Raw genomic sequence first — 14,436 nt, 5'->3', positions numbered from 1 at the left:
GCCCAAATTGGGTGAACCATGTATATCTATGTCTCTCTTTTTTAATGTGTTTTATGTGTTTATATTTCTGCAATATATTTATGTGTTCCATTTCTCTGTAGTATATAATTTTCTAACAACTAGTATCATAGCCGAAGGTCTATTTGGCTAATAAATTCGTAGGAGAGAAGGGTTCTTGGTTTGAGTGGGAGCAATGGTAGAATATGGTAGGTTTAGGGTCGAAAAATTTAATGTGCAAAACTACCAGCTATGGAAGATGCATATGGAAGATTATCTGTATCAAAGAGATGTGTACCGACCATTGAGCGGAAAGACAAAGAAGCCGACGAGTATGACAGACACAGAATGGGATATTCTCGACAGAAAGGCACTTGGAAAAATACAATTGTGCCTAGCAGCGTCGGTATCATTTAATATTTCAAAGGAAATGACAACAAGGGTTTAATGAATGCATTGGCCAAACTATATGAAATACCTCAGCCTCAAATAAGGTATTTATTATGAAGCGTTTATTTAATATGAAGATGTCAGAAGGTGGATTTGTTACTGATCATTTAAATGAATTTAATATAGTTACTAGCCAGTTAAGTTCTATAGGGGTAACTTTTGATGATGAAGTTAGGGCTTTGTTATTTCTGTGCTCATTGCTAGAAAGTTAGAATGGTTTAGTTATGGCTTTTAGTAACTTTGTCTCCGTATCTAGTACTTTAAAGTTTTGTGATGTTGTCGGTGCTATCATTAGTGAGGAAATGCGACGAAAAGCTCTGGTGAGACATCAAGTAATGCTTTGACTGCAAAGACTAGGGGAAGAAAAATGGAAAGAGGAAAGATCCCAAGATATCACAGTAAGTCAAGGAAAGGCAGATCCAAGTCCATATCGAGGATAGTGTGTTGGAAATGCGGGAAGAAAGGACACTTGAAGAAAGACTTCAAGTCTCGGAAGGGAAAAGAAGGAGATGTGCAACAAGAAAACAATCATGAAGCGAATGTGACAGGTGATGTGTTGCAAGATGCTTTGATTCTTTCATTAAAAAATATTATTGATGCCTGGGTGGTAGATTTAGGGGCATCATTCCATACCACACTTGATAGGAAACATTTGCATGATTATGTTCAAGGATATTTTTGACAGGTTCTATTGGGTGATGATAAACCATGTAAAATCATTCGAATGTGTACAATTTTCATAAAACAACAGAATGGAAATCAATGGCTATTGAAGGAGGTAAGGCATGTTCCAGATATGAAGAAAAATCTTATTTCAATAGTTCAGTTGGAAGGTGAAGGATGTGTGACTACTTTTACAGATAAAACTTGGAAGGTCACTAAAGGAGCCCTAGTAATAGAAAAAGAACAAAAGGTTGGTACATTGTATTTATGCATTGGTAATTCTATTTTTTTTAATGCTTTAACCTCTACATTAGAAGACATGGCATTTTGGCATCATAGGCTTAGAAACATGAGTGAAAAGGGGATGCAAATTCTTCACTCAAGAAATTTTTTTCCAGGTTTGAAGCATGTTTATTTAAAATTCTGTGAGAATTGTGTTTATGGAAAACAAAAGAGAGTCAGATTCCTCAAAGTTGGGAAAGAAAAGAAGAGCGAACAATTAGAACTTGTGCATACAGATGTATGGGGACATGCTCATGTATCATCTCTCGGTGGATCTCGCTATTATGTTACTTTTATTGATGATGCAACCAGAAAAACCTAGATTTATTGTATTCGAAATAAATCTGATGTATTTGATACTTTCAAGAAATGGAAAGCTTTGGTTGAAAATGAGATAGGAAAAAGTTTGGAGTGTCTCAGATCAGAAAATGGAGGTGAATATTGTAGCAAAGAGCTTGATAGGTCCTATTCAGAGAATGGAATTTGCAGAGAGAAGATAGTTCCAGGAACACCACAAGAAAATGGTGTGTCAGAAAGGATGAACAGGACAATCATGGAGCGTGCAAGGTGCATGAGATTGCATGCAAGTTTGCCTTTATAATTTTTTGCAGATGTTGTAGATACTATTGTTTATCTAATAAACAGAGGGCCTTCAAGTTCCTTGGAAGGTGGTATTCTAGAGGAGGCATGGATAAGTAAAAAGGTAAACTACTCTTTTTTTAAGGACTTTTGGTTGTGAAGCCTTTGTCCACATTAATAAAGAAAATAGAACAAAGTTTGAGGAAAAATCAAAGAAATGTACCTTTATTCGATATGGTGTTAATGATTTTGGTTCACTTTTATCAGTATGAAAAACACAAAATAATTATAAGTAGAGATGTCATATTCAATGAAAAGGTTTTGTATAAGGATCAACTGCAGGAAAAGAAACAGTAAAAAGAAAACAAAGAATACACAGTGCTTGATGAGATCATAGAAAAAGTGATGGTGCCTGAAAATCATAATGATCAACAACCAGAACAAAAACATTAACCACAACAACAACAAGCACCTCAAACACCTGAAATTGGTGTTAGAAGATCTACCAAGATAAGTAGACCCCCTGAACGATACTCTCCTTCATTACATTATGTATTGTTGACTGATTCTGGCGAACCAGAATGTTATGAAGAAGCAGTGTAGGTAGAAACCAAGAAGAAGTGGGAGCAAGCCATGAAAGAAGAGATGGACTCCTTAGCACATAACCAGAATTGGGACTTAGTCAGGTTGCCTGCAGGTAAAACAACATTGCAAAATAAATGGGTTTACAGGTTGAAGGAAGAAGATGGAGGTAGAAAAAGGTATAAAGCTAGACTTGTGGTGAAGGGATTTGCACAGAAAAGGGTATAGACTTTGATGAGATATTTTCTCCTATTGTTAAAATGACTTCAATCAGAACTATTTTAATTCTAATAGCAACTAAAGATTTGCATCTTGAGTAGCTATATGTAAAGATAATTTTTCTCCATGGGGATTTGGAGGAAGAGATATATATGCAGCAGCCACAAGGATATGAGGTAAAAGGGAAGGAGAAACTAGTGTGCAGGTTGAAGAAGAGCTTGTATGGCTTAAAACAAGCTCTAAGGCAATGGTATCTAAAATTTGACAGGTCTATGTCTGAACAAGATTATACTAGATGTCACTTTGATCATTTTGTTTATCTCTAAAGGCAAAATGATGGCAGCTATATTATATTGTTATTGTATGTAGATGACATGCTTGTTGCGGGTTCTAACATGCAGGAAATAAATGTGCTCAAAATAAAATTGGAAAACTCATTTGCAATGAAGGATTTGGGTGCTGCAAAAGAAATACTTCGTATGAGAATAACTAGAGATAGAAAGAATCGAAAATTAACATTGTCTCAAAGTGAGTACATAGAAAAGGTGTTGAAATGATTTAATATGCAGAATTCAAAACCAATTAGTATACCTTTGGCTAGCCATTTCAAACTAAGTAAGGAGGTGTGTCCCAAGACTCAGGAATAAATGAATTATATGTCTAAAGTTCCATATGCATCAGCAATTGGAAGCTTAATGTATGCAATGGTCTGCACAAGGCGTGATATTGCACATGCAGTGGGAGTTGTAAGCAGGTACATGAACAATCAAGGAAAAGAACATTGGATGGTGGTGAAGTGGATTCTCAGGTATTTGAGAGGTACCACAAATCAAGCATTATGCTTTGGTGGTTCAAACTTTTCTCTACAGGGATATGTTGATGCAGATATGGAAGGTGATAAAGATAACAGGAGGAGAAAAATAGGGTATTTGTTTACTGTAGGTGGAACAACTTTCAGTTGGGTTTCAAAACTGCAAAGTGTTTTTTTACTCTCAACAATGGAAGTAGAGTATGTTTCTGCTACAGAGGCTAGTAAAGAAATGATTTGGTTACAAAGTTTTCTGGATGAATTGGGTAAGAAGCAGGAGTTGGGCAGGTTATACAATGAGAGCCAGAGTGCCATACTTCTTACAAAGAACTCTGCATTTCATTCCAAGACTAAACATATACATCTCAAGTACCATTTCATATGGCCAGTGTTGGAAGATGGATAGTTGAAGCTAGAAAATATACACACTAGCCAGAATCCTGCAGATATGTTAACAAAAGTTGTAACTAGGGAGAAACTGAGATTCTTCTCTGTTTCAATTGGTGCTCAAGTATGATGAAGAATATGAGAAAGAACCAAGTCCAAAGTGGAGTCATTTTCCAACAAATGAAGCAGCGGTGGAGTTGCTATAATTAGTCTCCAAGTGGGAGATTGTTGGGTGTGGAGCCTGATTATCTTCTTTATTCAGAGGTATCACCACATTGGACCCTAGTTCGTAATGTGATGGCAGCGCCGCCCATAATATTTGCACTGAAAGGGGGGTCCAGGGTGGGGTGACAATGATCTTTAGGAGCTCCCCCCCCCCCCCCCCCAGCGGGGGATCAAAAGCTAAAAATAGGTGTAAAATTGCCTTGTAAAATGTGGTAATTTTGTAGTCAATCTAGGTTGTTCATTAGGTGGAGATCTAACGGTAAAAGTTATATTTATGGTTATTTTCCATAGAAGGAAACCCTCACTATATATGAGGGAATTGTATTATGTCTATGTAGATATGTATTCTAAGTGAGAAACAGAGAGGAGATTGTGTGAGAGTAAAGAGGGAATTACAACAGATCTGTTGTAGGTTGTATCTTTTCAGTTTGTTGGTTAATATAAAAGGAAGGACAGGCTGTTTCTCCGTGGATGTAACCCATTTTGGGTGAACCACGTATATTTGTGTTTATATTTCTGCAATATATTTTATGTGTTCCATTGCTCTGTAATATATAATTTTCTAACAGTTGCCTCCTCGAAGATGATATTTCTCAAGCCATTCATCTATATTTTATTCTATTTTGTAAGATGGTGCATAATATTTGGTATTAGAGCTTTGGATTCTAGGGTTTCACTTCTTCAAACAAGCCATCTTGGAATTTTCACTATAACTTTTTTTCTACGAGGCTTCAAAAGCTAAAATTGAAACCACATGGAGACGAAATATTGGTGAACTTCGTATATGGATTTCAAATCCTGGTTAGCTATATTTTAGGAGATATGATTTGAGTAATTTATAGTTTTTGTAGGCTCCAAAATTCAATCTCAAGCAGGTAACCTAGGTAAAATCATCATAACTTTCTCTCTGAGCATCGGATTTGAATATAGTAAAAAGAGGTTGAAATCGAGTAGAATGTAGTTTTTTGGGTATCAATTTTAGGGATGAAGGTCAAAACAATTACACTTGGCACACCGTACAATTTTGATCTACTGAAAAGTCTACTGAACTAAGGATTTTTAAAAACTTACCACAAGGTCAAGAAGAAATCTTTTTGGTGTTAGCGTCCTATCGCAATAAGTGTTCATATTTCATGATTGACAGTTGAAAGTGCCAAATATGTCATCTTTTCATGCTGCAAGGTTCCATATTTCCAGAAAGAGGCTAAAGAAGAGGCCATGAAAGTGAGCCAGTCTAAATGTCACTACTGCATTCCAAATTTTGATGAGTTAATCCAATTTTGATGAGTTTTTCAGTTAAGGGAAGTCAAAACAACTTAATCTTGGCTTCCTTAGGTTTCAATTTCTTGTTTTAGAATATAGAGAATAAATATATGTCCAAACAGCTTAATCTTGGTAGATTTGTAGATAGGTAGAGAAACAAGGGTGCTCAACAGCTTAATCTAAGCCCCTGGATGATATAAGGGTACGTTTAGATAGGAGGGAAATCAAAAGAAAAAGGATAATTAGGGTCTGCAAGTCCAAGTGCAGCCATGCAAAAAGAAGAAAAAATGCTAGGTAAGTAGGCTGGGTAAGTAGTTTTTGTGGTTGCAGAATCAAGCTATGTGATCCATTTCATGTTTTTCTCAGATCACAAGTATAAGGCAATTTCCCTTTGAAGGAGCTCAAGTGAGGCATGTCTAATTCCCCTTTCTTCTAAATCTCCAAATCACTCACTAACATCCCCTTGAGGACCTTGTGATCTGCCCAACCAGTCCTATCATAACTTCATTTTTGTAAAATACCAAGTCAAGCTTTGACTTTCTTCAGTGAAAAGAAGCCACATTTCTTGTGTAAAAATCATGTCTCCACAGTCCATTCACTTCCTCTGTCTAAGTTTCATCTCACAAAATTAGCCTCTCCCCAACACTTCACCTCACAAATTCATATTAACTCCTAACTCTACTATCTAACTCCCTAGATCATCTCCTTATCCCCTATTACACAAAAAACTATATAAAATCCCAAAAATATTACATATCCCACCCTATAGCACTATAGCTATGTACATACAATTCTAGGAAATAATAGTCCATCTGGGACTGTTATTAGCCCATCCGTGTTATAACTACGGGATTGGTCTAACCTTTGGTTAGGCTAATAACCGATTTCTACCCCTTCCCCCTTAAAACCTTATATTTCTACCCCTCTACAGTCACTTTCCCAAAGTTAATGTTTAAATGTTTTATTAAACATTAAATTATCATTTCCCCCCACTTAAAACTAACCCATAAAACCCACATTTCCAAAGTTTTGGACCCCCCCGTCGCACATTTTTGTTTAAATATTACAGGCGGGTCCCGTCCCTAACCTCCCGCTACCTCACCTACCCCGCCAGCCGTCCGATGGCCAGCGCCCGAGATCAACGGTGGGCAGTTATTCCTGCACCCCGATCTACCGGAGGTTAACGTCCGGGGGATGGGTGGTTTCCCTGCCGTACCCCCGCCACGTGTCAGCCTCCCAATGTGTTCGGAGGCCCCTCCCCCAATACCGCCTGTGCCGAAAGGTGGTGCGGGGAAAACTGGATACCACCTTCCGCCCTCCTACGTCAACGCCAGGTCTTCATGATGTCATCAACCTGCGTCGGCCTCCTGCCACCGTGTCCTGTGCCACGTCACTGCCACGTCGCTGCCACCGTGTCACCACCACGTCACCCTACCATACTGCTGATGTCACCCTGCCACGTCACTGCCGTACTGGGACCCACTGCTGACGTCATCACCGAAAAGGGCGCGAAGCACGAAATCTGTAGCAAGGGATGCCCGGAATGAAAAACCGAGGCAGTTTTTGATGCGCGATTAGCGCACATCGCTAAGAAAAATAGGCCAAAATGGAAGCCCTCTCATGGCGCAGCTACCAGCAGGCCCGAAATTCACAAAATGACAGGAATTTCTTCACGCAGGATTCGGAAAAGGGGCAAAGACAGTTCTTAAGGCAAACAGAGGGTCGAACAGGAGCCATAAAATGTCGATGGGACAGTTTAAGGCATACAGAAGACAACAAGGAGCCCAGGTTCAGTGAAAGTGTATCAGAGGAAGCAGTGAAGACTATCAGTTAGTATTTTTGGTGGAAATCTGCATTTCCGAAGCAGGTAAACATTAAAGAGGCCCCCATCAAAGTCAATAGAGCAATGTTGGGCCATCAAATCTCACCAGATCGAAGTTAATGCATAAGGCCACCTAAGGGCAGCGCTGCAGAAATCAAAGCACAGTTATGGCCAAATGCTAGCACAGAGCTCTAAAGACATCATAGTTACTCATTTTTAAGGCGGTTGCCCCCAGCGCAGCATTAGATAGATATTTTGGGCATTTATTTCAAGCATAGGTTAGGTTAAAGGAATTTATTGCATTAGATATGTCTCAGATCTGATTCTTGTAGATATTTTGCTTATAAAACCACCCTAATTTACTGTTTAGAGGGTGGGTTGGTTGATTCTCTCCACTAGAGACTCGCTCTGTATATTTGATGTTTTCCTTAATCAAAGACTGTTGAAAAGCTTGGAGGATGGATTGTTTACTGTTTGTTTAATGGTTGAAGAATGAATATGGAATTCTTGTGCTGCAACATGACTCAATAAGTGTTTTCTACCTCTATTTTCCATTGATATATGCTCATATCATACATATGTCATCATCTAAAATAGCAGAAAAAATGAATAGCTTAGACTTTGTTTAACTACACTCTATGCTCAATTTCTGTTGTTTCTTTATGTTTTCCTCTGAATTGGTAAATATGAATTCCCTTTGGCTCATATTTCTCCTAATTCACCCATGTTTAACAGTTATCTAGGGATTCTTTACTGCTCCTAGATAGAGCTCATTCTCCTTCCCTCTGTTAAGCTGAACGAGAGATTCTTAATTTCCTCTCATTCCTTAACCCTCAATCCATCTCCATTTAGCTTGAATGTTGTTTCGTGTGTAGCTATCTTGCTCCATATTCCTCTTGTGACCTAGAAAACGCACCAGCAGTCCTACTCCTTGACTCCATTCCCAATGGTTTGAAACTTTCATACTATACCTACCTCTCTACTTGGAGGCATCATCCTTCCCACCAAAACTTAAACAAAACCCCTTGAACTCAATAACTAGCCTAAAATCATCATCAACAAAGCTAAATCATTAAGAGATATCCCTCTCTGATTGCAGGCGGGCTAGCACCTGCAGTCCAAAGATTGGTTTGTGGTTACCTCGGTTGTATTCCCTTGGGAGTCAAAGGGAACAACCTGAGTGATAACATAATGGCGACTCCACTGGGGAAACCAATGAATGTTCTAATTGTTGTATATTCCTTAAAACTACAGATGAAGCCTGAATGTCAGCCAGGGAGCCTTTGAAACTGTTCTTGCTTTGCATTTACAGGAGTAAATAAATGTTGCTTCAGTCAATCTTCATGCTAGTTTTAAGCTGTAGATAGCTATTCCAAAATTTGATCAGTTTCTTGCTAATTCTAAAAACATTCACAGAAAATACCAAAACAAGTTCAGAATCTGGCTCCCAAAAGGAACTCACATTATACAAGGTCAAATCCAGACCCAAATCCCCCAGCTGCTTTTGAAAATCCCAATTTAATCCCAAGGAACCTCAAGAAGCTAGAGCGAAGAGAAGATTTTGCTGATTCTAGTCCTGAAACAGTCCAGCCAAGCTGTGTTCCAACCCCTGTCAAAGTTTTATTTCGTTCAACCCCTACTTCCCCTTGTTCATCATCCACCTCTCAAAGCACTCCTTCCACACCTCCATTCACTACACATACTCCCATTACCACTATTATTACCACTGTTCCAGTTGTTCCATTTATCCCTGTTGTTCCACCTATCCCTGTGAATATGGCGAATAGATATGCTCCGTTACAGTTGCCTGCTAATCCAGGGGCTATGCCTCAGGATTACCAAACTAAAATCACATACTTCGATGGTACTGGTTCTTGCACAACCCTTCAGCATACCAAGAATATGCAAGACTATTTTGAGAACTACGAGATAGATGATGATAGCATGAGAATGAAGATTTTTTTCCAAAGCTTAACAGGAGATGTAAGACCCTGGTTTAGAAGCCTTGCTGCAAATTCCATAGCTAACCCTGAGGCCCTTTACCAAACATTTCTTAACATATGGGAGAAAAAGAAAGATCCCTTGCACATATTATCTGAATATGACACCATCAAAAGAGGCCCTCAAGAGTTTGTCTTAGACTATTGTGCGATATTTAATAATGTCTATAATGCAATACCACAGAACTTAAGACCTCCACCTAATCTTGCTTTGTATAAATTCCCTGATGGTTTTGATACTGACATGGCTTATCAGTTAAGGGAAAGAGCCCCTCAAAGCCTAGCAGACATGCAAGATGTTGCAGTTAGCGTAGAGGCAAATCTGATTGCCAAAAGAAACAGAGCTAGAACTGAGAGAAGAACCACCTTTAAGGAAGAACCCACAGCCTTAGACCAAAAGATGGATGCCATTATTAGTGGCATGCATAGGCTAGGAGATAGAGTGGAAAGCGTTGAAAGGAAATCTACATGGGAAGGACAACATCCCAATACCATAAGGAACTCAAATTTCAGGAAAACTCAGAACACAAATGCTGGTAGGTCTAGCCCAGACCATGATATAAGGCCTCCTTTCCAAGAGAACTACACAGAAGCATCCACATCTAGTGAGCAGACAGAAGACACTCACATGAATTTGATGGATCTAAAGGGTGAGCAACAAATTTTCCTAACCCAAGAAGACCAAGATGACCATGAAATAAATCAATTTCGGACTAAGTCAGGTGAGTCTTTTGATTTTAAGCAAGGTTATGATTCAACTGTTTATGAGGTCCACAAACAGTATAAGCTGAGGACAAGAACCATAGATGTGCCCGAAAAGGTTAAACCAAGTGATACCAAAAAGCCTAAGAAGATCAAAGAAAAGGCTGCCCTCATAGAAACTGCTGATAAAACAGTCCCAAATCTAAAGGATGTCACCATAGAGGATGTCACAGACATGCAGCCCTCTAATGATCACCCTCTACCACCTTCTTCCTCAAAAGAAGATTTGAACAGCTCTCCTAAAAACCTTTCCAAATCAGAAATAGTTCAAGAAATCAATGAAGAATAAGAGAAAACCACTGAAAGTGCAATTGAAAAGGGAAATCTGCCAGTCACAATACTAAATCAAAGTCAGAAAAACCTTTTGATTTAGAGGCAGAAATAGGTAAACTGAAGATATCCATCCCTTTATCTGAACTTGCCAAACATGATATCTATAGGTAGCAAATCAAAAGATCGCTGCAAATGCCAGAGAATAGGGATGATGTGAATGTATTAGATGATCAACCTGAGCTCCTTTTCGGTCCTGAAGTCAATGGTAAATCAGGAAATGGAGTTGTGGTACCATTCTATGTCAGTTTGCACATTCATGATAAAGTATTGCATAATGCTATGTTTGACTCAGGTGCCCCACACAACCTTATGCCCAAAGCTGTAATGGAGAAGCTAAACCTTGATGTTACAAGACCCTACAAAGACTTATTCTCCTTTGACTCAAGTCAGGTCAAGTGTTTAGGCTTAATCAAAGACTTATGTGTCTCCTTAGTCCAATACCCAAACAAGACAATCCTCATGGATGTGGTGGTTGCTGACATTCCACCAAAGTATGGCATGCTATTGTCAAGATCTTGGGGAGCAAACCTCCAAGGATCTCTCCAACTAGACCTCTCCTATGCCACTATATCTGTCTTTGGGCAACCAAAGAGACTATATAGAGAAACACTCATGAAGTATGTGGTAAGTAGTGAGGAAAAGCCCCAAAACTTCCCTATCTACTCAATCCATTTTGATATGGATTCTTTTAATTTATTTAATGATGAAACAAGTCCTCTCACTGATGATAAACCGTTGGCTTTATAACTGGACATACACATCAATGAAGAATCGGTTGTCCATACTGAGTGAAACTGTCAAAACAATCAAGGCAACCAGCATACAAGAAGAACCTCCCCAAATAGAAAATTCAAATCTGCCCACTACAAGAATGACTGAAACTCTTAATACTAACCACAAGCAAGAAATCACATGGTATTTAGAGTTTGATGGCTCTGTTAACAAGTTAGGAGCAAGGGCAGGTGTATGGATTCACAATACACACAACAATCATGCAGAAGGCCATGCCTACAGACTAAACTTCAAATGTACCAACAACATGGCAGAGTATGAGGCTCTCCTTTTAGGCCTTAAACTGCTCAAAGCTCTAGGAGCTGCAAAAGTATCCATTCTAGGTGACTCCAATTTAGTCATACAGCAAATGAAAGGCAAATTTATCACTAATGACAATAGGATGAGGGCCTATAGGACTGCTGCCACTAATATACTCAATGCATTCACTGAATCCAAGCTTGCCAAGATTTCAAGAGATCATAACATTCATGCACACAGCCTAGCCACTTTTGCTAGTACATGCAAGCTGCCCTTTGAGCCAAATCACCATTTCACTGCTGAGATAAAACATAGGCCTGCTATCCCAAATAATGTTAAATATTGGAAAGTGTTTGAAAATTATGCCCAGATTAACAATTTCCTCACTCTTGAGCATGAGTTTTCAAATATTAACATTGACATGGATGCTATGACGGATGAACAACAACAAACAAATGAAAATCAGCAAGCTGTAACAGCTGTAACAGCCAAACACATGCTAAACCCAACTGTTTTTGACAATGCAAACATAGAAGAGCTGAAACAAATGCATTTGGAGGAACTAGCCGAAACAGAGGTCGAGATCGTTGATCTAAAAGATAACTTTCTCCCTGCTGGCCTCACTCCGTTAGAAGATATGTTTGATGCAAATGATGTTCCCAAAAAGCCAAAGATGCAGCCCTTAAACGCTGCTATAGAAGAACACAACATTGGGACAACAGAGAAGCCCAAAATGATCAAACTATCTCAATCTTTGCCACACGATCAAAAGCCCAAATATGTTGATTTGTTTAAAGAATTCCAAGATGTTTTGCTTGGAGTTTTGAGGACTTGAAGTCCTATGACACCTCAGTGATCCAACACACCATTTCCTTAAAACCAAATCAAAGGCCCTTCAAACAGAAACTAAGGAGAATCAATCCTGTGCTTCTCCCTTTGATTGAAAAGGAAGTGAAAAGAATGTTTGAAGCAGGTATCATAGCACCCATCAGATTTTCTGAATGGGTATCCAATCTTGTTCCCACAAGAAAGAATACAGGTGAGATTAGGCTATGTGTAGATCTAAGAAATTTAAACCAAGTCTCCCTAAAAGACCACTACCCATTGCCAAAAATGGACCACATCCTACAAAGAGTAGTGGTCATCTAGAATCTCTTTGCTAGATGGCTTTTCAGGTTTTAATCAAATACTGGTTCACCCGAATGACCAAGACAAGACAGCCTTTACCACACCGTGGGGAACATTTAAGTATGTTAAAATGCCTTTCGGACTAAAGAACGTTGGTGCTACCTTTCAAAGGGCCATGGACATTGCATTTTCCAAGGAAATCCATGATTTCTTGGTTGTCTATCTTGATGACCTTACCCCTTTCTCCAAATCTAACTAAGAGCACCTCAAACACCTAAGGCAGATATTCATGACATGTAGGAAATACGGCATTTCCTTGAACCCCAAGAAGTCTCTCTTTAGCCTTGAAGAAGGTAAATTACTAGGCCATATCATCTCAAAAGATGGGATCAGAATTGATCCTGAAAGAATTCAAGCCATCCTTCAAATCCCATTTCCAAGAAACATAAAAGAGTTGCAAGCATTCCTTGGAAAGATCAATTTCCTAAGGAGATTTATCCCAAATCTAGCCGAGCTAATAAGACTTTTAAGCAACATGTTAAAAAAGGATGCCAAGGTAAAATGGTCTCTTGAAACCAAGCAAGCCTTTGAGAGTATCAAAATTGCCTTAACCCAAGCTCCAGTCCTCACAAATCCTCAATTTGACAAAGACTTTAGCATTTTTTCTTTTGCATCTGAACACACCATAGTTGTTGTCCTTTTGCAAAAGGATGATCAAGGAGCTGAAAATCCAATTGCATTTTTCAGCCGAGCCTTAAGAGATGCCCCTTTGAAGTACCAAATCATGGAGAAGCAGGCCTATGCCCTTGTTAAAGCAATCAAAGATTTCCGAGTTTACATTTTATATTCACATGTGATTGCCTATGTCCCAAATGCTGTTGTAAAAGACATATTAACCCAAGAGGGGTTAGAAGGCAAAAGAGGCAAGTGGATTACTAACATCCTTGAGTATGACATAGAAATAAAACCAACCAAGCTCATAAAGGGACAAGGTTTAGCCAAAATGATGTCCGAAACAAACTTTCAAGCCTTAGACATTAACCAACTGGACAATGAACAGGAGCTGGCGACTCCACAGATCAATGAAACCTTTTTGTAATCCCCATGGTATGCTGATATATGCTTTGTATTGTTAAACCTGTTTGCTCCCCCAGGATTGTCCAGAACCAAGAAAAGATTTTTAAAGATGAAGGCTTCAAAGTTTTGTGTCATAGATGGTGCTTTATTTTGGAAAAATCATGAAGGCATATTGCTTAATTGTTTAACCATGAATGAAACTAACGATGTCATGAAAGAATTCCATGCAGGGGACTGTGGAGGACATCTATATTGGAAGTCCACTGCTGATAAAATTTTAAGGGCTGGTTTTTATTGGCCCTCTTTGTTTGCAGATGTAAAGAAGTTTTCCATCTCATGTCATAAATGCCAAATCTTTGAGGGCAAAAGAAAGCTGTTACCTTTGCCTCTTAAGCCCATCTCAACCGAGAAGCCTTTCCAACAATGGGGTCTTGACTTCGTTGGAGAAATCCACCCCTCTTCCTCAGGCCAGCATAAGTGGATTCTAACATCCACCAACTATTTCACTAAATGGATTGAAGCCATCCCATGTAGACAGGCCAATGACTCCATCATTATCCAATTCCTTGAGACCAACATCCTTTCTAGATTTGGCTGCCCTGAGAAGATCATTACTGACAATGTCGCTGCCTTCAAATCCAAAAAAATGATCAATTTTTGCCATAAATTTCACATTACCCTGGGCCACTCCACAGCCTATTACCCTCAAGGTAATGGCCTGGCTGAATCATCCAACAAAAGCCTCATCAACATCATAAAGAAAGTGCTAGAAGAAAACAAGAAGAACTGGCATAGAAAGCTCACAAATGTCCTATGGGCAGACAGAC

This window comes from Pinus tabuliformis, chromosome 4_2, assembly GCF_031772625.1.
Source record: "Pinus tabuliformis cultivar Carrire ecotype Pingquan chromosome 4_2, CPIR1, whole genome shotgun sequence".
NCBI lineage: Eukaryota > Viridiplantae > Streptophyta > Pinopsida > Pinales > Pinaceae > Pinus > Pinus tabuliformis.
The sequence above is the reverse complement of the archived record's forward strand: the minus strand, read 5'-3'. Positions refer to the sequence as shown.